We start from the raw sequence: 23562 nt of genomic DNA on the forward strand, positions 1-23562 counted from the left end.
GTGCACGCAGGTGCTCATGCACCCCCTGAGCGTGGCGGTGCACCGCATACAAAAAGACACTGCCAACATTCCTGGCAAGGTCTGTGGGTGGTCACTGCCCCCTGGTCAGCACCCCCTACATCTCTCCCCCTCTGCCCACGACTCGCCCGATTCCCATCCAGGTGCCTCTAGGCCAGGCCACACCGGGCAGGATGAGGTGGGTGTGGGGCAGGTGGCTGTGTTGGAGTCACGCCGCCCTCACCAGGCATGTCCCCCCTGTCCTTTGCATCCCTGGGGCTGGGCCAGGGTCGGTGCAGGCAGCAGCTCTGGTCCTGCTGCAGCCCTCGGGTTGTGGCGTCCCACCGAGAAGTGCTCAGCTTCTCTCTCTGGTCTGGTGCATTCAGGGATTTGCTTTTCTTTCTGCCTCCTGTTTTACTGTGTTGGTGTCAATTGAAATAGCAGGTCAGGTACTGCACATGGGCATGATCTGTTCTGCCCTGTGGTGGATTTTGTCGGGGGGGAACGGATAGGAGCAGCTGGGTTTTAAATCTCGGGGCATTTTGGGGGGTTCTTGGGAGCTTCTGGTAGGAGCAGGACTGACTAGTACCACTGAGAAGAGTTTTCTTTGGCACAGGCGCATGCAGAGCCAAGCAACGCAGTTGCTGTCTTGGCTGCCTGTAGCTTGCCTTCTTATTTGTACTTTATTTTATTTTTTTAGAGCCGCTGAGATTTTTGTGAGAGGTGGGAGCTGTGGGTGACTCTTCTCGGGCTAGGATGTGAGATTGCACCAGTTCCTGCATCCCCTGGTGTGACGGAGCTGGGTGATGGAGGCTGTGATGGAGACAGGGCGTCCTCGGGGCACTCCTCCAGCCCATCAACAGCCACGTGAAGGTAAGACACTGGGGGGTTCAGGTGCTAAGGCCCATTCTTGTAGCCCTGCCTGCCTGGACTTTACAGCCATGTATTTACTCCCAAGTGCCGGGCTTTGCACTGGTTCCCCATGACTCAGTTTCCCTACTCTATTGACCACGGGCTCGTGATCTGAGTGGAATGGACCAGGAACACATTTGAATGAGAAATGGGACTGACAGCGGGCTCCACGTGTGCTGTTACCACACAGAAAAGAGACCTGGGAGTGATTGTGGAGAGTTCAATGAGAGCACTAGCTCCATGGCCAGCCACCGTGAAGAGAGCAATGGAAAGTGCGAGGGCTCATGAGGAAGGGAATGGTCTTACAAGGTCCCTTTCAGACCTAATGTCTATGCAATTACATCTATGAAAGGTTCTGCTTTTGGTCCACGGTTTGCCAGTCCGCAGTCTAAAAGGTTGGGACCCACGGCTCTAGGGGACGTTCTCATCATGGAAATCCTGGAAGAGAGGGGCTGAGGAGGCCTGCAGAGCTCACCTCCAGTCCAGCCACCACCTGAGTCAGCATCAGCCCTGTCCAAACCAGCCCAGGCAAACCCATCATCGCCCTTCTTAGCCAAACTGCCACAAGCCTGACACAGAGCAGACATCACACCTGGTGCTGCCCCAGGAAAAGCAGCGGGGCCACGGTGCTCATCCTCCTGCTGCTGCTGCAGGTTAGTAATCCACACCCCAGGGATCCCAGGCAGAGGGCAGAATCACACTATAAAGGCAGACAAAGCTCCCCAGTCTGTACTGGTCTGACCAGCAGGTCAGATCCATCCTGGTGCTGAGGAGCAATCCCTGGGATGGAGCCAAGCTCCCCTGGAGATCCCCCGGGGCTGCAGGGACTGGGCTCACCAGTTGGCCTTGGGCTTTTTTGGGCTCAGGGGTGGGGAGTGCAAGTAGGAGAGAGGAAAAAATGGGGGTTCACACACCCCGCTGCCCCATGACAGACCACCCCACAACTGCCCCAGGTGAGCACAGGCACGCTCACAGCACCCTCTGCTGCACAATGGCAGTATAGCACCCCCTGCCCCATTACAGCCCCTATTACACCTGCCCCACGGAAGTGTTGACACCCAAGTCCCACCTTTAGGTGTGCCTCATACATACCCCAGGTGGAGTTATGCCTCCCCCATTCTGATGCCCCCTGCTGGGCAATGAGGTATCACCTCTGCCTACCCTGCCTCCCTTCACACCTGCCCAACTGAACACAGATCCCACATGGGACAGACACCAGCATCTGCAACAGGTCAATGTGCATCTCCCCCCTGCCCCATCTGGTGCCCCCCGCCCTGCAAGACATGGGCAGTAATGCCCCCACCTCCAGCCCTGCCCCTGAATCTGCAGGGGCTGCTGCTGTAACCCGCCAAACCCCAGAGGGGACAAACTCAGCCTGATTCCCCCATGTTTGGCTGGACAGCCTGTGCCCAATGCCCCACCCCAGGCCCAGCACACACCCCCTGTCCTGACCCTAATACCTGCTCCAGAACCACATGTTGGGGGATGATGGCAGGGTTGCTGTCAGCAGTGTGGAGAACCTACTCTCCCAAGGGGGGAGACACCCCCCTGGAGCTGGCACCATGCAGAGACTGCCCCCCATTTCCCCAGTCACCTCCGTGGGGCAGATGGGTGGCTGTGGTGGGTGAGGGCAGGAACAGGGCAGACGGGGCTGGCTTGGGGCACCTGTTGAGCTAGTTGCCAGTTGCTCGCCCAGGGTTGCTCACCCTGTTCCTCTGGCTCACCCAGCTCCGGGTCCTGCTATGGGAAGAGGGCAGAAGTGGGAGGGAGCAGCTAGTCAGGCAGTAGTAGGGTGGGTAGATCAAACCACCTCCTGCTCCCAAGGGTTAGCAACAACCTCTGCATTGTGGTGAATCATTCAGAAAGGCAAGGGGCTGGAAGGCATAGAGAGATCTGCCCTTGAAAGCGTTGTGGGCCCTGGTCTGTTCCCATTGCACAGCTCGGGAGAGGGCACAGAGATCAACCACAAGGGTGGCATGTCCAATTCTGGGGTTTTAGTAGCAGGGAATGCATGAAAGAGGATACAACAAAGGGGAGGAGGTCAGGGGAGCAGCACGCACCCCGTGGTGCACACTTCTACAGAGGCTGAAGAGCAAAACAGGCCAAACAGACTTCAGAGGTGGCAGCTCATTGCAGACCCCACTGGGCATGGGCAGGTCTGGAAGATGGGTGATTGGGAGGTGAGGAAAGGCGAGGTTAGGGACGATTGTAGGGAATGCTTCCCCAGCCATAAATGCACTCCTCCCTGCAACTCAGGGGCTCATATACCAGAACCCCTGGACCAGGAGGAAGGAGAAAGCTGGGAGGCAGCCAAGGAAAGTCCCCGGGTGTCATCTGAAGTCAGCCGTCTGGGAGAGGGCCCCATAGCGTGAAGGCACTTCTTCCCCTGGGAATACTGCTAGATAATGATGGGGAATGCACAGGCTCCAAGGCTGATGCAAAGATCATCTCCTTGTCGTCCACATTGGGGCTGACCTCTGCCTGAGGTGTTTCCTCTTAGCCCCCGCCCCCAACGATATGTTGGGGCCAGCGTCTGAGCTCTGGACTCCCACAGTTTCCTACAAGGGGCAAAGCCTGGGGTAACTCTTTCTGCAGGGCACCAGCATGAAGGAGCTGGTTTGAATGCACCACTGCTGGGTGCTGAGATGGGTGAAGCTTCTCTAATACTCAGAGCACTGATGTAGCTTCTCCCCTGTGTAGATGCACTGGTGTTCAGGACAGGCTGCAGCAGTAGGAGAACCCCTTCTTACACTAAGAGCAATGATGTGGCTTGTCCCCTTTGTGCATGCACTGCTTGCCAGCTTGAAGGGGATGCTGAAACTCTTCCCACAGTCAGAGTATTGATGTGGCTTCTCCCCTGTGTGGACATGCTGGTGTTTGGCCAGGCTGGAGGACTGGGTGAAGCTCTTCCCACACTCAGCACTGATATGGCCTCTCCCCTGAGTGGATGCGCTGGTGCCGGACCAGGTAGGAGGAATTACTGTAGCTCTTCCCACACTCAGAGCACTGATGTGGCTTCTCCCCTGTGTGACTGCGCTTGTGCTGGGCCAGGCTGGAGGACTGGGTGAAGCTCTTGCCACACTCAGAGCACTGATATGGTCTCTCCCCTGTGTGGATGCGCTGGTGCTCGGCCAGGTTGGAGGAATAACTGAAGCTCTTCGCACACTCAGAGCACTGATATGGCTTCTCCCCTGTGTGGATGCGCTGGTGCTGGGCCAGGTTGGAGGAAGAACTGAAGCTCTTCCCACACTCAGAGCAATGATATGGCTTCTCCCCTGTGTGGATGCGCTGGTGCTGGGCCAGGTTGGAGGAAGAACTGAAGCTTTTCCCGCACTCAGAGCACTGATATGGCTTCTCTCCCGTGTGAATGTGCTGGTGGCTCGCCAGCGAGGAGGAACAACTGAAACTCTTCCCACACTCAGAGCAATGATATGGCTTCTCCCCTGTGTGGATGCGCTGGTGCTCGGCCAAGTGGGAGGAAGAACTGAAGCTCTTACCACAGTCAGAACACTGATGTGGCTTCTCCCCTGTGTGGATGCGCTGGTGCTGGGCCAGGTGGGAGGATTGGGTGAAGCTCTTCCCACACTCATAGCACTGATATGGCTTCTCCCCTGTGTGGATACGCTGGTGCTCGGCCAAGTGGGAGGAAGAACTGAAGCTCTTCCCACACTCAGAGCACTGAAATGGCTTCTCCCCTGTGTGGATGCGCTGGTGCTGGGCCAAGTGGAAAGAAGAACTGAAGCTCTTCCTACAGTCAGAGCACTGAAATGGCTTCTCCCCTGTGTGGATGCGCTGGTGCTTGGCCAGCTGGGAGGAATAACTGAAGCTCTTCCCACACTCAGAGCACTGATATGGCTTCTCCCCTGTGTGGATGCGCTGGTGCTGGGCCAGGTTGGAGGAATAACTGAAGCTCTTCCCACACTCAGAGCACTGATATGGCTTCTCCCCTGTGTGGATGCGCTGGTGCTGGGCCAGGTGGGAGGAGGTACTGAAGCTCTTTCCACACTCAGAGCACTGATATGGCTTCTCTCCCGTGTGAATGTGCTGGTGGCTGGTCAGCGAGGAGGAACAACTGAAACTCTTCCCACACTCAGAGCAATGATATGGCTTCTTTCCTGTGTGGATGTGCTTATGCTTGGTCAGGGAGGAGGAACAACTGAAATTCTTTCCACACACAGAGCACAGATATGGCTTCTCCCCTGTGTGGACGCGCTGGTGCCGGACCAGGTTGGAGGAATAGCTGAAGCTCTTCCCACACTCAGAGCACTGATGTGGCTTTTCCCCTGTGTGAATGCGCTTGTGCTGGGCCAGGTTGGAGGATAGAATGAAGCTCTTCCCGCACTCAGAGCACTGATATGGCTTCTCTCCTGTGTGGATGCGCCGGTGCTTGGCGAGGGTGGAATAATCACTGAAGCGCTTCCCACACTCAGAGCACTGATGTGGCTTCTCACCTGTGTGGACGCGCTGGTGCTTGGCGAGGTAGGAGGAATAACTGAAGCACTTCCCACACTCAGAGCACTGATGTGGCTTCTCTCCCGTGTGAATGCGCTGGTGGCTGGCCAAGGAGGAAGAGCAACTGAAGCGCTTCCCGCACTCAGAGCAATGATATGGCTTCTCCCCAGTGTGGATGCGCTGGTGCCGGGCCAGAGTGGAAGAGTGGGTGAAGCTCTCCCCACATGCAGTGCACTTGTGTGGCTTCTCCCCTGTGTGGATAACCTGGTGTTGGGCCAGCTTGGAAGAGGAGATGAAGCTCTTCCCACACACAGAGCAATGATGAGGCTTCTCCCGTGTGTGCATGCACCTGTGCCTGGCCAGGCTGGAGGGCTGCCTGAAGCTCTTTCCACACTTTGTGCAGCAGTGTGGCTGCTGCCTCCTCCGCACACACCGTTGTTCGGACAAGCCTTGCCAGCTGATGAAGTTCTTCCTGCACTCTTTGCAGCGGTGTGTCTTCCTCCCCAAGTGCATGCGCCGGTGCTGAACCAGGGAGAAGAAATGGGTGAAGGTCTTACCACATGTGACGCAGCAGTACTGACGCTTCTTCCTGTGCACATCCTGGGTTTTGAGCAGCACAATGCTCTTCCCCCTTTTGGTGAAGCGGTGGGGGAGCTGTCCAGAATGGACCTGGTGGTGAGCAGCCAGGGTCGAGAGGCAGGCGAAGCTCTTCCCACACGTGGCGTGTACATGGGGCTTCTCCCCAGCGTGCCTTATCTTGTGCAGAGCCAGGCGCGAGGGACAGCTAAAACTTTTCCTGCACTGAGGGCAGGAGTGGGCTCTCCCTCTGGGCTTGGCAGTGAGCTCCTGGTTCCCTCTGAGGCCCCCCACACTGTCTTGCCTTGGATGCAGTGCCTCTCTGCAGTGCACCTTTGCTTTCTGCCTCTTCAGGTGTCTCAGCATGACATATTCATCCCTGAACCTTGGCCTTTTTCTGGCTTCTTTCCCTTCTTCACTCCAGTGCCCAACTAGAGATGGGACCACATTCACTGCTACATTCTCCTGCTTTTGGGGCATCCCCTGACCCTTGTGCCACTGGTCCTTTGCTGGCCTCAGGGAATCCACCTCACCCACACTCTCCAGGGAAGCCCATGGTGGCTTCAGCTTTCCAGGCCCTTCCTCAGGAGCCTGCTCCTCAGTTCTGCTCAGCAACCAGGCATGTCCTGCATGGGAGGAAGAAACACCAGATTAGTCCCTGTCCTGCTGCCAAGGGGCAAGCACTGCTACTCCTTCTGCTGGGATGGGCCTTGGAGCAGGACTGTACTTGGCATTTGAGTTTCCTCAAGAAAACTAGGTCTTTCGGCCACAGGCCCAAGTGCTGGGGGTAAGGCAGACTCTCAAGGTTTCTGGCCCTGCATTCAGCCCCATCACCTCAGGTCCTGATCCAACAAACACGTGGGACATGTGCATTTTGACTGTACCCAAATAGGTTTATGCTTTAAGAGAATAAGGATGAGACCAGAAGGATCTGATAAAAGGAAAAATGAGGCTCTCAAAGGGCTGCTGTACCCCACAGCACTGGTGGGTCCAGGGGGAGATGGTGCTGAGCCCTCCACCTGACTGGGCTGACACGCTCCACATGCCCCAGTGCTTTGGTGAGACCCATCTGCAATGCTTGTCCTTGATCTCTGGCAGTCCTGAAAGCAGCATCTGGTACAAGGCTGAACAGCCTTGGGGTGCATGTCCAGGACTTGTCACCAGTCAGGAGTGTCTGGTGAGCACTGCCTTACACTGCTTGGTAGCAAAAGCCATCATGTTTCATGCATTATCCCTCCAAGAAATGTTCTGGGAGTGGAGGATTGACAGCAGTGATCTGCTACCTACATGTTTCTGGGGCAATGTCTGGTGCAGGGATTGAGCCCATGGGGCTTTCCTCTGCTAATGAATCCCAGGCAGCCTCCACATCACAGACAGCTGCATTGGGACAAAGGCCCTGGCACGAACTCGCACACGGACTCTGGGCTGAGCCTCAGGTTTCGTGACACTCGGGGCCTCAGAGCGGAAGCGGGACAGGTGAGATTCAGGTGCAAGCAGTGGGGGGTTCACTTCCCCCCACAACATGAAATCTTCTGAATCCCACCCACCCCACCAACCCACTTCATGCAGCCTGAGCCCAGGATTACACACGTCCGGTGTTCCGGGTCAACCGGACCAGGAGACACCAGGGACAGCCCCAGCCTCTCTCTTGTACAACAACCAAATGGTACATCCCTGGAGTATGGCCTCCTGGGCCTCAAACATATCAGTCACGCCAAAGATTGAGAAGGTCAGATTGACCGTTTGTTTGTATTCTAATCCTTTTGTTCATATCCTTTTGACCCTTAGCATCTCTCCAGCATCTTGCAGGGCAGAGGGGCACTGGGAGTGCTCACGTGGCACCAAGTAATCCTTTGGAAACAACAAGGAAAGCGTTGCCCATTATAAAGAAGGGGCACGATTCCCGAGAACATGTCTGGTCCCAAAAAATCCTGATCATGGGATGTTTGTCTCATCCACAAAGCCATCTTAAATATTAAAGAATACTAACATTTGAGTACTGGAAGAGATTAAAAGACTTAGCTATAATTATCGCTGGAGAAAAACTGTTCGGCTGGTAAGGAACTTGGGGATTAGGCAGTTTGGAATGAGAATGTTATTGACACAGCGGACAAACAAAGGAAGAGGGTGTTGTGCGCGTGCTCTTACTTTGGGGAGTTTGGGGGTGGTCGTGCAATTTCTACTTGAACAGCAGGAAAGCCAGAAAGAAACATCTCCCACAGCCAGCAAAGGACGCAAGACCGGCACCACCAAAGGTCGCTGCTGTAATGCCTAATGGAGCCACTTGTCAGGTCGTATTACAGGGATGAAACTTGCAATAATTACTATTAAGTTTTACTTGATATTATAGCAGCAAGGGCGCATGTCAAACACTGGGGGTCTTTGACAAAAACAATCCTGTTGGTAACAGTTTCCAAGGTTTGACTTTCAGGGGGTGGAACAACACCCGTCTGCACACACGACAGCACAAGCTATTTGAGGTCAGCACCCTGAAATGGCAGCACAGGGCAGGTCTCCAGTTTACAGGCTCCCTTTCACCCTGGGCGTGGATCATTTGTGAGAGGGGAGTCAGGTGGAGGGGCCAGCCACAACTCACCTGGCAGCACGTCCTCTGACTTCCGCACTTCCCCACGGTCCTCATCACCACAGACCCAGAGCTCCACCTGTCCTCGCTGGATGCGGCAGATCAAATCAGGGGCAGGGCCTCGATATCCTGCTTGGGCAGTGGTTAAAGAGAGTTTATCCACTGGTACTGGATGCAGAATAAGCAACTGAAATTTGGGGAATGGAGCCAATGAACTCACGAATTATAGTAAGGACTTGAAGGACAAGGGAGGATGGACATTTAGGATTAAATGAAAGGCACAGCAGGGGGAAGAGGATGGTCCTTTTCATCTATGTAGTGGACATATGGTCATAGGAAGCAAACACCAGTGCAATTCCAGGCAAATGAGTGGAAATGAGTTTGGACAGGACACACTAGGCAAGAGAGGAAGGAAATCAGAATAACTGCACAAGCAACAGCTGTTAATGCATTTTGAGGCACAATGAATGGCAAATGATATGATCATGGTGAGAAGGCAAAGGGAAATCATGTTATCAAGGGGGAAGACTCCAGGGAATGCGGCTGGATCAAATGAAGGAGGAATATCTACAAGTATGAGATAGGAGAAGTCTACTCATGGACAGAGCAGAGGGGAGCAAAGGGATTTAAGCCACCGGCCAAACGTTCATGAGGATGAGACTGTTAGAAGCAGGGAGAAGACAACACCACTGCAGAGCTCACATGGCTCCAGGGCAAGGCAAGAACCGGAGCTTTACCCAGGGAAACGAGGGCTTGGTGGTTCATCAGCATCTGGTCCCGGTAAAGCCTCTTGTCTTCCTCTTCCAGCAGCTCCCACTCCTCCCGTGTGAAATACACTGCCACGTCCTCAAACACCTCCCAGAGCTGCCGGCACAAGCGTTACAGCATCAGTGTCTCCTGCCCCCACTGCCCCCACGGCCCTGTCTGCACTCACTCTGCACTACAGCCCTTTGCACGCTTAGCCAGGACAGGCAGGGGTACGCTACTCAGCTGACACGTGATATGAAGAGATTCTGGTTTTCTCTGTTTAAAAATTACAAATTCTCTCATAAAAGAAAAAAAAAAATCACTCCCAACCCATAGCCTCCTTACCCCTGCTTGTGCCCCACAATCCCTCCCACTGCCCCGTGGCATCTGGTCCAGGAAGAGAGAAAGGCTTGTGGCAGGACACTTTCACCTCCCTGCACTTCCCAGTGCTGACCTCGGAGCAGCTGTTCTTACACCAAACACTTCAGCACAAACCTGAACATGGAGTTGTGCAACCAGAAATCATCTGCAGGCTGGGCTGTGTTACGCACGGTCCACACAGGGACTGTGCAGTCTTCTCCGATTAACCGGATTAGCTGCTGTGTCCCCTTTGTGTGGGGGGGTGTTTACTTACATCCCCTCTCCCAGCACTGTCCCCCGTCCCACCACGCTGCCCCTCTGCACTTGGTATTCAAAAGACTCTCTATTTAATAGTCTGGTCTGTGCATGCCCTTCAAATCAAACTGATCAAATGAGTGTGGAATCGGAAAAACCTGTGCTGCGCCTCTGATTCAGGTAGGTTGTAAGCTGCAAATCCATCCCCGCTTCTGCCTCCCCTCACACTAACACAGATAATCAGCAGCCAGGTGTGCTGCTCACTCCTGCCAAACTGATGGGCTGGGGGGACCCTGCTGGCATCGGCTGCAGAGACCCTCTGTGCTCCCCAGTCCTAGGCAGGTGGGAGAGGCCTTGCTGGGCTCAGCTGTAGAGACCGCTGCCCCGGGCTCCCTGGTGCTGGCTGGCTGGACTCTGACCAGGCCTTCCCGTGCCAGCACCCCTGCTCACTCTTCTGGTCTCTGCTCCCCAAACTCCTCACAGCACCCCTGGCTCCTCCTGGGCTCTGCCCCAGCTGCACTCCCACTCCCACCCCCACCTGGTGCCCTGCTCACCTCCATGCTCTGCCACTGCTTTGCCCGCCTGCCCTGCCCCTCCTGCAGCTGGCCTGGCCCAGGCGTCAGGAAGCCGCTCTGTCCCCGTCTCCCTGGGGAGGGTCTCTGCAGCTCCAGGTTTATGGGCCCTTCCTTAGGAGGCTGCTGATCCGCTCTGCTCAGGGTCCCGGCACCTGCAGGTGGAAGAGAGTGCACAGGTGAGCCCTGGGGTGGTGACAGGGAAAAGCCCTGCTTGTCTCCTGGACTGGCCTAGGGTGAAGGGAGCTGGAGGCTGCAGTGTGTGGAAAGGGGAGACAGGAGACTCATTGTCCCACTGGCAAGAGGCTGGAGATGAGCCCTTAGAACTGCACCAGCGCCAGTGGTGTTCCTGGCACCATGACATCGCTCCCTGAGAAGGGATCTGGAGGGATGCTGGTGTTGGGTCAGGTCCACATGTTTGGGTGGAGCCAGGGAAATGCAAGGTCAGTCTACTCCAGGACATGTGAAATGCTCCCAGGAGCACCGGGAGAACAAGAGTTGCCGACCTGCTGGAGCACGGACTCATCAAACTGTTCTGGCAGAGAGATTTCTGCACTGGGGGATGGGGCCTCCTGCCACTGGAAAGGGGAGACCCACCACTCCTCACCTCACCTGGGGAAGGGCCTGGTTTGGGCCTCCTGCCTGGGGACCCTCCACGTGCTGACAGCTCTCAGGTCTCCCCTGTCCCGGGGATCTGCAGCAGGACAGAGGCCTGGGTGAACTGCACCTTGCCCAGCCAGAGGTCACTGGGGACTCATTTCCGCATCACCTGCACCAGCCTTTTACAGACTGATATTTTTACAACGCTGATCATTAGAACAGCAATTAGATCACTGGTTCTGACCATGGCAGCACAGCAAGAGCCAGTCACTTAAAGCATCTTTCTGAGAGCAGAGGTGCAGGCAGTGAGAAAGATCCTGGACTTCGGACCACCCACAGAGACCAGAGCCCTGTCCCACCCCAGCCACACAGGTACAAACCTTGCGGCCCTGTCCCAGGCAGGGGCAGGCATTGGAGCCACTCACCCCAACCGCAGCACAGCCACTCAGGCTCCTAACTGCACGCCACGACTTCATCCCACACCTCACCTGCCCCTGGCTCCTTGGACTCGTTCAAGAGCCACCGGATACTGCCCGCTCTGCTCCGCTCGCTGTCCTCCCGTGCAGCACTTGTTTGGAGCCTGCAACCCCACTCCCACCCTGTTTTCTACTTAGTTGTCCCCCAAACTCAACTGACCTAAACCCCGTCGCCAACACTAATAATGGTGGGGGGTGTGGGGAGGTAACTGCTACTCTTTGGGTGTTGAGCCCATGTTAAGCTTGTACATCAAAAAGGCTGGTAAGGACCTTGCTCCGGGTTGGGCAGGGGCTCCTCTTTGGGGACATGGGGCAGCTCGACCTCGGGCCCAGGGGTTTCCTGATCTCCTGCCTCCTCCAGAGGCCTGTCCTTACGATGAGCCTTCAGCTGCTGCACCTGGGAGTCAGCAAACTCCGGCAGGGCCCCCGGGGGCTGCATCTGGTCTGAGGACCCTTCCTCGACCTTCACACGCATGGTGACCTGGGGACGAGATACACGTGTCACTGGGGAGCCGGGATCTGGGGGGGAACATCCCCCGACACGTGGAGGTGCAGATGGCACCAAACAAACGCTCTCACCTGGAGCTTCTCGTCCTCCGCCTGCCCCAGCTGAAACCCCTCGGCCAGGGCCACGGCCTGGGCACACGTCTCCACGCGGCACCCGCACACCCAGCTCCGCATCTCCGGGGGCAGGATGGCCAGGAACTGCTCCAGCACCACCAGCTCCAGCATCTGCTCCTTGCTGCGGCGCTGGGGCTCCAGCCAGCGCCGGCACAGTTCCCGCAGGCAGCTGCAAATCTTCCCTGGGCCCTCAGCTTCCCGGTAGCGCAGGCCACGGAAGAGCTGGCGCCAGGGCTCTGGGGTGGGGAGCTCATCCCGCGGTGCCAGCTGTGGGGTCGCGGAGGGGAGCTCGGCCTCGCAAGGGGGCTGCATGGCCTGCGTCACGTCCTGCCCCCACAGCTGTCGGTGCTGGACCAGCTCCGGTCTGGACGACACGAGGGACTTCTGCACCCTCAGCCCCTCCTGCCTGCACACCTCCTGGGTCCTGCTCCTCCAGCTCCTGCCGAGAAGGGGAGGCCCACGGCTGCCACGGGCTCCAGCGCAGCAGCCACGTCTCCGCAGCATGGATCTCACCGGTCGGGGGCCTGGGCTCTCGCTCTCTGTACACTTGTGCACGGTGCCTGTCGGCAGCGTCCAGTCTCCAGGAACACCTGTGGGAAAGGAGACAGCAGAAATCTGACCATGGATCCGAGACCCTGATGCTCCTGACCACCCCACCTGGAGTAGTATCAGAGCTGTCCCTCCTGCCGCTCCGGCCCCAGCGCAGGATGCGGGCACCGGGCCAGCTGGAGAAATGGGGCAGCCACAGCTCTCCACCCTTCCCAGCCCATCAGCTGCTCCCGCCTGCCCCTGCCCTGCAGTTAGGGTCACCCTGCTCCCTGATTGGGTGGGACAGCACCCAAATAGGAACTGCAAATCCCAGTCCTGGGCTGCATGACCCGGGACAGCTTTTGTCCCAAATTCAGTGTCTAGAGGGACGGGAACCCGTGCAGGCGGGCATTGTGCAGGTGTGCAAGGGGCTGGTGGGAGCGGGACGTAGGGGCACCAGGGCACTCGCACGCCTGCACACAAGCACCTGGCCATGAATACAGAGGGAAAGGTTGGAAAGCAGCTCCCTGGAGGTTCGTGAGAGGGGGGGCGGGGAGGTGTTGGGGGCGGTGTGGTGTAGATGGAGGCCGCAAGGGGAGCGGAGCTGTTGGGGGGGGGGGGGGCAGGGGCGAGGAAGCGCCGGGCAGGTCGGGAGGCCGGGGGGTGGGGAGAGGTCGGGATGGGTCATGTGCCAGCCCAGTTCTCTGCGGGTCCCGCCCCCCAGCCCTGCGGGGCCCCAAACTCCACCCCCCCCCGGTTAACCAGCAGCGCTGCCCCCGAGGGCCAGGCCGGGCCGGGCTAGGCCGGGCGGGGAGGAGGAGGGACGGGGCGGCAGGAACTCACCTCCCCGCCGGGCACGTCCTGCTCAAGGCGGGGTGTGGGGGCGCTGCTGGCCCTTCCCAGCCTGCTTTGCAAGCCATGCGCGGCGCGATTGGAGGAGGCAGCAGCCTCTTGGACCCCGCCCGCCCCTAGAGTCGAACGTCAGCCCCGCCCATATCTGCATATGCAAATCGCATGTAAATGAGACCCGCGGACGACGTTGCCCCCCGCCCTGCCCAGCGCAGCTTCCCCCCCGCCGCGCTGTCAGCCCGGTGTGGACGCGGGGCAGCGAGGCCATTGCTTTGTTATGTAAGAAGTGTGTGCGTGTGTGTGTGTGTTGTTTGTCCTTCCTGGGGGAAGACGCCCGCATGCAGCGGGGGAGCAGAAAGAAAAGACGTGGGAGAGAAAAAAACGACGCACTGTTGTCACCCCCCAGCCCCCGAGGACCCAGGCATCCGAGCCCGATCCCAGGCGTCCAGGCCCTCAGCACCGCCCTGCTGGCCCCGCAAGGACCCAGGCATCTGCGCCCCTGCTCTTGAGCCCCGGTCTCCTCTCCGCACCCCTGTCATGAACCCCGCAGCACAAATCTTCAGTTTGTCTGTTTAAATAATATAATCTAATCCATTACTTTTTATTGTCACTTGCATTACAACAAATACCATTTTCAAAAACCCCCAAGCCGCAATTCAAGTGTCAATGATGCACCTCGGACCGCGCTGCCACCGCCCCGCCCTCGGGCAGCCAGCAGCCAATCGCCTCCTCTCATTTCCCGGGGCCGGGGACACGCAGAGGGGGGGCCGATGGAAACCTGAGTCAGTCCTGCCCCCACAGCCCTGCTGGTGCTCCCCACTCCTGACCCGCCGCCCCTGCCCACCCCAGCCCTGCCGGTGCCCCCCACTCCTGACCCACCACCCCTGCCCCCCCAGCCCTGCCGGTGCTCCCCACTCCCGACCCGCCCCCCCTGCCCCCCCAGCCCTCCCGGTGCCCCCCACTCCTGACCTGCCCCTCTGCCCCCCCCCCAGCCCTGCCGGTGCTCCCCACTCCCAACCCGCCATCCCTGTCCCCCCAGCCCTGCCGGTGCCCCCCACTCCTGACCCGCAGCCCCTACCCCCCAGCTCTGCCCGTGCCTCTCTCACCCCTAAGGGACCCCCACTATGTCCTCCCCATGCACAAGCCCCACCCCTAGGGCAGCAGGCCCCATCCACCAAGTCCAGCTCCTCCAGTTCTCTGGGGGCGTCTGGGGCAGGGTGATCGCCTGGATGGAGCAATGCTGAGCTGTGCTGGCTGCACGCCCCCGAGATATCACTGCCCCAGGACAGAGCCGGGGGTGTCTGGGCTACACAGGGCTGATCCTGCTGCCTCAGGCAGGGCTGGGGCTGGAGGTGCCCCTGCGGGTCCCTTCCCGCCCCTGGCTCACGGATTTGGGGCGAGGAACCCAGGTGTCCAGGAGCAGGCAGGGAGCTGCTTCTACTGCTCTGGGCCTTTTTTAACACCTGCTCCCCTCCCAGTGCTGGGGATACTGGTGATGCTGGGGCTGTCTAAGACATCAGGAACAAATGGGACACCTGTACAGAAGGTTCACACCCTGGTGCCTTCTTCCAGTCCCTGTAAAGACTGGGGAGGCGAGGAGCTGACAGCCCGGACGCCTGGGTTCTCCCCCAGCTCTGGGACAGGAAGGGAGACTAGCTGGTTGGAGCAGGGGGAGTTGGGCCCCTTGGTTCAAAGGGGTGACCCCATTATACCCAGTCCCAGCACCACCCCACAGCCAGCTGCATTGGGAAGCCTAGTTATACCCAGCCCCCAGTGCCCACCCCAGAGCCAGCCACATCTTAGCCCCCTGCTGTATACGGTCCCAGTGCTCCCTTACCTGATGGGATGAGTCTCACCCCAAGTGCTGCCTGGGAGGTGCTGGGGGGTCCACGTCTGCCTGAACTCTCCCCCTCCTTCCATCTCCTGCAGCTCCCTGGTCCTCTGAGGTTGCAGCTACTTCTCCAGTTTCTTCCACAGTGACCGACCATGCACGGACCATATTCTACCTTTCCATCCCTCAACTATTCAGCCTGTTTCAAGAAGACCCGGGTGGGGGGGAGATGGTCACCATTAAGGCAGCACAGCTATGCATGCAGGAGAGAAACGGGAGGGTGGTGTGACTAGCTCTGGGGTGGGCAATCACAGCTAGGTATAACAAGGGGCTGAGATCCTGCAGCCTCTGGGGTGGGCACCAGGCTGGGTATAACAGGACCCTGGTGTGGCTGTCTCTGCGTGGGTGCCCCTCCTGGCACCATCTCAACTTCTTCCTGCAGGAGCAGCGTTATGACAATCCTGGGTCCCACCCCTGGCTAAGGGGTCCTGCTTGGCTCAGGGGTGGGGATGGGTCTCAGGTCTGCCCCCCTGTGCTCTCAGCCCCCCACCCCACCACGGATCCCAGTGCACCCAGTCTGGGGGGAGGTGTGCACCCCCATGGGCCCTGCCTCTACCCTGCTCTGTGCGCCCCCCCCCCCCCCAGGCCCTTAGTGCATCTCTGGGCTGGCGGCAGGACACAAAGGGGATGGCAGACCCAGCCGCTGCTACATGGGGCTGGATGGGAGCTCCATATGGGGCCAGGGAGAGGGGCAAGGAGATTTGCTGGTGGGCAGACATCTGTCCCCCGCTGCCCAGGCCCTAAGGAGCCAGGAGGCATGGCTTGGACATCTGTGTGTGTGTGTGTGTGTTATTGTGTGTGGTTTGGACATCTGTGTGTGTGTGTGTGTGTGTGTGTGTGTGTGTGTGTATACCAGGGTGTTTGGGGCGAGGGGGTGGGGGTGTTATGTGATTGCACCACCTCTCTGGGGAGCCTGTTCCAGTGCTTCACCACCCTCCTCGTGAGAAAGTTCTCCCTAATATCCAACCTCAGGTTCCCGTGCTGCAGCTTGGCGGCGGGTCTGGGAATTGGGGGTGCTTGGCGGCCAGGCCCCCTGTTTCCTCCCTTCTCCTCCAGGGCACCGCAAAAGCACACTGCTGGCTGCAGTTCAGCTATTGCCCATGCTCACCCCCAGGTCCTGTTCAGCTGCCCAGCCAGTCACCCCCAGCCTGTCCCGGTGCATGGCATTGTTCAGTCCTAAGTGCAGGACTTTGCACTTGTCCTTGTTGAACCTCATGGGATTTCTTTTGGCCCAATCCTCCAATTTGTCGAGGTCACTCTGAATCCCAGTCCTACCTCCCCCCAGCTTGGTGTCATCTGGAAACTTGCTGAGGGTGCACTCATCCCATCTTCCAGGTCATTAATGAAGATATGGGACAAAACCAGCTCCAGGACCGACCCCTGGGCACTCCCCTTGACACCAGCTGCCAACTAGACATTGAGACATTGATTATCACTCTCTGAGCCCGATGCTCCAGCCAGTTTTGCCTCTAGGCATCCTGTTTGACCACTCAAAACCCGTCACCTGTAATTAATCTAGAATTGCAGGGACTTTAGAGAAACACACGTCTTCACACCTACAGAAATCCAAAATGAGCCAGGCAATTTAACAGCTGTAATTTCACGGTTCCCCTTTTCTTCCCTGTTTTGTTCGGACTTTTGATGGGCCAACCATCAAGGGAAAATGCTTCGAAGCTGGACAATTAAACAGTATATGTACTAAGCAGATTTGCCAGCAAGGTGCGTGCAGTCCAGGTGTAGCAGAAAGCCCCCTTTTCCTCTTGCCTTTATTTGCTCTCCCCTCTTTGGATATGTTTCTCTTCTTCTACCTTTTCTTCCTTCCTCTCTCTTTCACTTTAAGATAAGGAATTGTGTTTTAAAATTTGTGTGTGTGCATTTTGTATCTCCCTCTGTAGTTTGGTATTTTTATCTATTTGTGTGCCATGGCATTTGTAGCTTATATTTTATACTCCTCACCTTTCAACTTTCAACTGAATGTGTTTAGTTTCGTAAGTAAATTATACATTGTAACAATGATAACAAAGGCAGGAATCAAACTGCCCTTCCCTGTATCAGGCTGGCCCCTGAAAAAGCGAGTGAATCAGTGATTGAATGTGTAACGTGATTGAATGTCTAACATAGTAGCAGACAGAAATTATCACCTGGGAAGCTGCAGATCAACCAAGGGAAGAACTGAATAGAAGACAATGTAACAACCAGGAAATCTCTAAACGTCACTGATCAAGGGCTAGAAGCCCTGGCCTGAGTTAATGAACGCCAGAGGCCAACTTTTGGGCTGAATATCTCCAGATCCACCACTCCCAGAGCCCTATTCTAAATTCATCAATGGACTCCCAAACCTGCACATATATGCGGACGACCCCTGGGGCTGACAGATGCCGTCCAGTAGCCACCAAGGGGGGGAAGTCCCACGAGGGTCAATGACCCCTGGATTGGGCAAACCAGAAAACTGGGGAGTCACCAAAGTCTGCCAGGGACAGATAAAAGGCAGTGAAAAGTGACCCTCAGTGGCGCCCTCTTGACCTCCAACTCGACCAGACCTGTCCAGCCAGAAGGACCAGCCAGCGACCCCCTTCTGGAGGATAACACCATGCTGAAAGAAGCCTCAACGACAGACTCCAGTGCTCGTAGGATAGGTATACCTGACTCTGTAGCCTGCTACTGTGTGTGTGGATGTGTGCATGTGTGTGTGTGTGTGTGTGTGGGGACCAGCCCCAAGGTTTATGATTACAGAGTTTCAATCCACCTAATAAACTAGAATTTTAAGGATCCCGAGTTGGACATTTGTAGCCAACACAGGGAAGACAAAGCAGCCGTCCTGCACCCAGCCAAAGGTGAAGCACCCAGGCTTTGAGGCAGTACAAGAACCACCTCCTGCTGGCATGGGTCAGCTAAAATGATACCAAGACTAATAGCTCATTTGATACTGGGAAAGAGGCTTTTTCTGCCACTTAGCTTTGTAGCTAAGTCTGGTAGTTATTAAGATAAGCCGCTCTGCTATTCATCAACCCAGTGTTGTGTCAATTCTCAGAGCACCAGGTTTAAAGCCCCGTGCAACAGGGTCCCCCACTTCCCTCAGCCTCGCCTGCCCATACTGGCCCCTGGGCACTAGTGAGCGGCAGGTCCCAGCACCCCAAGATGTGCCTGTTGTGGGGAGGGGTTGGCATGGTTGAGACCCCCCCTCCCCCCCAAGGCTACCCCTGTCTGTGCTGTGATTTTGAGGGGGCTCTGGTGCAGCGAGGACATCTCCTCTGGCAGGACCTGGGCTGCAAGGGGGTGCAGGTAGGGGGCTCACTGTGGGGAGGGGCTGGGCTGCTTGTCGGGTGTGGGGCAGGGGGCTGGGGACTGAAACCAGGGGCCAGCCCAGGACGACTCGGTTCTCTGAGAGACGGGGGCGAGGAGAGCGGGGTGCAGCCTGGGTCTCTGGTATTGGGGGCTGTCCAGTGCGCGGTTTCCGCGTGACACCCGTGTCCCCAGGATGGAGCTGGGCCCCTGGGTTCTGCTGGCCATGGCCCCAGTTTTCTCCCGACACTCCCCATCGCCCCAGTGGTACGGGCCGGCTGCAGCGGCCTTTGAGAGGACTCCCCGGGGCGGCGGGGCAAGAGATGCAGGTCAGCTCGTGCCGGGAAATTGCGTAGAAACATGGAAAATGCGGGGAAAGGCAGAGGCAGCTCAGAGAGAGTGCGTGGCCCAGGCCCACACCAGCCCCATCTCCACCCAGGTTTCTGATGCAACTTCGCTTCACAGCCACTAAGCCCTGCGCCCCCCGGGAGTGCACGTGGGGCCGCGCCAGCAGCTCCGGGGACAGCGGCGTCCGGGGGAGAAGGGAGGGAGCAGGGCACAGGGACACCCCCAATTCCCAGGCCCCCACCCCATGCCCTACAGTGTCCGGGCCTACAGCCCCACTCTCATCCCAGCAGGAGAGGGGCACACCGTGGGGTTTCAACCTTTTTCATGCAAGTGCCCCGGCGGCCAGTGCCCCAGGGCCCCAGGGCTGGCACAAGTCCCCAGGGTGCAGAGTCACCTTGCTGGTGCTGCTGGAAGAAGACGCACCAGCCCCTGCCTGGCCCTGCCACAGCACCCGCAGGGTGCCCGGGTCTACAGGTGGGCAGGGCCAGCAGATGCAGTGGGTTTGGGTGCCTCTGGGCTGAGTGCAGTGGGGCTGCGTGTAGCAGTGTTTCCCAGTATTCCCCACTGCCTCCCAGTACCCTCCCAGGATCTCCCATTACCCCAGTGCCCCACACAGTGCCCCCCAGTATCCTCCAGTGCTTTCCAGTATTTCCAGTATCTCCCATAACCCTCAGTACCTCACCCAGTGCCTGCCAGTGTCCCCCAGTGCCTTCCAGTACACTTCCAGAATCCCCAATTATCCCAGTGCTCACCCCAGTGCCTTCCAGTGTCCCCCAATATCACCCAGAATTCCCCAGGATCTCTTAGTACTCTCCCAGGATTCCCCATTATCCCTACTGCCCCCCCCATTGCCTCCCAGTACACCCCAGTACCCTCACAGGATCCCCTATTACCTCCAGTGCTGCCCACAGTGCCTCCCACTACCCTCCCAGGATCCCCACAAACCCTCAGAATTCCCCTCAGTACTTCCCAACATTCCCCAGGATCTCCCTGTACACGTCTAGGATTTCCCATTACCCCCACTGCTTCCCAGTATCCCCCACTGCCTCCCACGAATGTCCCAGGATCCCCTATTAACTCCAGTATGCCCCTAGTGTCTCCCAACATCCCTCACTGCGTTCCAGTATGCTCCCAGGATTCCCCATTGCCACACTGAGCTACCCAGTATCCTCCAGTAACTCCAAGTATTCCCCAGTATCTGCCAGTAGCCTCCCAGGATCTCCTATTACCCCCAATGTCATCCCCTGCTCCACCGAGTGCCTCCCAGTATCCTCCCAGGCTACCCCATTACCCCCAGTGCTCCACCTTCCAGTACGTCCAAGTATCCCCCAGTATATCCCAGTATTCCCCCAATCTCCCAATAACTTCTCAGGATCTCCCATTACTCACAGTGCTCCACACCCCACAGTGCCTCCCACTAGCCCTCAGTACATCCCAGTACCCTCATAGCATCCTGTATTACCCAAGTGCCTCCCCCAATACTCCGCATCCACTGATGCCCAACGCCAGCCCCTCGCATGCACGCGTGTCCTGACCCGGGAGTGAGGGTGCGCAGGGCACCACTGGTGCACGAGCAGGGTGGCACAGGCTGGGGCCCGGACTCCTGGGTTTGCTGGGAGAAGACGGGGCCGAGGGGGGAGAGCAGAGGCCCAGCTCAACCAGCCGGCATGAGCCACCCGTGGCTCCGGTCCCACCTGCAGCACGAGCTGGGTGCAATGGCTGGGGTCTGCTGGGGCTGCTTGCCTTTCCCTCCCGGGGGGTTTATCCATGCCAGGCAGGCTCCTCGCTGCCCGCCTGTCCCTGCACAGTGCTGCCCGGGGCTCGCTGCCATCCAGGAAAGTTGAGGTTGGATATTAGGAAAAACTCTCAGGAGGAGGGTGGTGAGGCACCGGAGCAGGCTTCCCAGGGATGTGGTGGAGTCTTAATCCTTGGAGGTGTTTAAGACCCAGGTAGACAAAGCCTTGGCTGGGATGATGTCATTGGGGTGGTCCTGCTTGGAGCAGGGGTTGGGCTAGATGTGTCCTCCTGAGGTCTTTTCTACGCTCGTTCTCTAGGATTGCTGGAGTCCAGGGCAGTTATAGGGGAGACCTTGGAGGGGAAGAGGGTATCAGGACCCAGGTGTCTGGGACAGTGGATGACTGTGGGGGATTGTTCAGGAAGGGGCTGAGGAAGACCCCAGGAGTCCAGGACATGTGGTGTGGGTTGGGGGGGTGGTACTGGGACAGGCTGGGTGATGAGGGGGTGGTTCTGGGGGCTTGGGACCAAACCCAGGTGTTTGAGGCAGGGCAGGAGCGGTGGGGGTGGGATCTGGGGGGTTGCAGAGGAGCCTAGATTTCTGGAGTGGTGCTGGGGGGCTTGGGGTGCAGCACCCTGCACCCCTGCAATCCCCAGAGCCCAGTGCCCTTTCCCCCTGGGGGCCCAATAAACTGTTCTTGGCACTATCTGCACCAGTGTCTGCACTCCCAGTGCTGGGAGCCTGGATGTCTGGGTTCCCTAGCTGTAGGAGTGGGGGCTCTCCTTACCCAGCAGGGGGGCAACAGATCCATGGGGCTGATGGTACCCCCTGCCCTGCTGGGGCTGCAGGTCGGGAGTGAGGGGCACTGGCAGGACTGAGCGAGTGAAGGACTGTCGGTGCCCCTCACTCCCAACACACAGCCCCCAGGCCTGTTAGTGTAAATCAGGGGTTGGCAATTATTTGGCCAGAGGACCACTCAGGGAGTGTTAGTGAGCTGTCATGCACCCCCCCCCCCCCCCGGCCCAACCAACAGCTCACGCAAACTCTGTACGTGGCCCATGTGCATGGCCAGGTGGCTGGGACAGGGCCACCGGCAGCCAGGGAGCAGCATCTAGGAGTGGGACGGGAAGGCACAGCCAGGGCGGGGGCTAGGATCTGGATCCTGGGGCAGTGACAGCATGGGGCCAGGACTCGTGCGAGCAGAGTGTGTGCCTGGGTGGATGGGATGGAGCCACAGGTGGGCAGGGAGCCACAGCCAGAGCAGGCTGGCCTGGCTGGGCTGGGCATGGGTTTGGGATTGCTGAGCAGGGACAGCGTAGGACCAGGGCCTGGGGCAGAGCCACCATGTGCTCCCTGCACATCCCTGCCCATGTCACCCCGTGCTCCTGATCCCATCCCCAGCCCTGCCTGTTGGCTGCAAAGGACCAAATCACAGAATCGTAATGAATTCTAATTTATTGTACAGGATGTGAAGTTACCAATAAAATCATAAAGTTAAACTTTGAGTTATGAAGGGTACTGGCCCCCTTAACACACTGACACACACACACAATTCCTGCAGCGTAGCACCGATGGTGTTCATACCTCTCCGAGGCGCTGGAGTCTGCTGCTGATGGTCAGTTTCCTCCAGGGCGATGTCATCTCCAGAAGGGGGTTGCCTGCTCATCCTTCTGTCTGGGTGGGTCGGGTGCTGGATGAGGGCGCCCCGAGGGTCATGCTTCACTGCCCTTTCACTGCTGATCCCCCAGCATCGTCTTGTCTGCGCAACCTGGAGGTCGCTGTCCCACACGGGTCTTGAGTAGTGCATGACAGCAGTTAGTCACAGTCACGGGGTTTCACCCAAAGGTGCAGATTTGGGAATCCACTGTTGACCCAATTGATTCAATGGCTGGAGGCTTCAGGCAGCTTCATTAGCTTAAAATGGCTTGTAGAGTAGAGTTTCATGATGGTAAGTTCCTCCGGTTAGGTTATTGTCAATTAACAGCCGGAGGCTCTTGCTTTCTCATGCAATTATCTATTGACTCCTACTCACATTCACTCAAGGGACCAGCCCAATATAGCAGCTTTTATCACTTTACAATGACAATTTCAATGCAGTTTTTAACAATGGTCAAGGTACAACTTCATTCTACAGGGTGTTCTTTCCTTAAGGGTTTAAAAGCATCAAATATAAAAGACAAAATGCCATGGCAAAAAAGAAATATAAAAATGCACTGTGAGAAATATATAAAAGTGCAATGTGAGGTCATGAGGATCAAAGGCTGCTGGGGACAGCAAGTGAGTTTGGTTAGCACCAGGGTATATTTACAGTCTTTGAAGTGTATATTTTAGTTCTTTCCTTGTCTTTTGTCACACTTGTTCAATCCATATGTAGATGTAGTTTCTAGGTTTCTGCAACAGAAAGCCACTTCAGCTTTCTGGCTTGCTTGCACACCCATGCAACGAGTGTGCTAGGTCTCTGCTGATACTCAGAAGGAAAAAGAAATGCACTAAATGGGGGGTGCAGGCAAGAAGGGGCTTCTTGTTACATGCCCTCTTGTCCTAGTCCTGGATGCAGCTCCCAGCCTGTGCTTGGCCCCATCCCATGCACCCAGCCATTCGTCCTGCCCAGGAGGGTCCCACCCCTGGTGGTGGGTGTGCAGTTGACAACCTGGGTCCAGCAGTCCGAAGGAGCCACCATCGCTGCAGCTGCTGGGAAGCAGAGTCTGGTCGCTGGGCAGCCCCAACACCTCTGTGTGCCCGGGACCAGCCGTACGGGCCGGAGCCTGGCCTTCCTC

At 57.5% G+C, this 23562-nt stretch overlaps 1 pseudogene; it reads right to left on the reverse strand.

The window, feature by feature from the left end:
• Positions 1 to 2883: 2883 nt before the first annotated feature.
• On the reverse strand, positions 2884 to 13613 carry LOC102564278 (zinc finger protein 850-like; annotated as a pseudogene).
• Between the last annotated feature and the right edge of the window lie 9949 nt (positions 13614 to 23562).

Source organism: Alligator mississippiensis, chromosome 1 (genome assembly GCF_030867095.1).
Source record: "Alligator mississippiensis isolate rAllMis1 chromosome 1, rAllMis1, whole genome shotgun sequence".
Classification (NCBI taxonomy): Eukaryota; Metazoa; Chordata; order Crocodylia; family Alligatoridae; genus Alligator; species Alligator mississippiensis.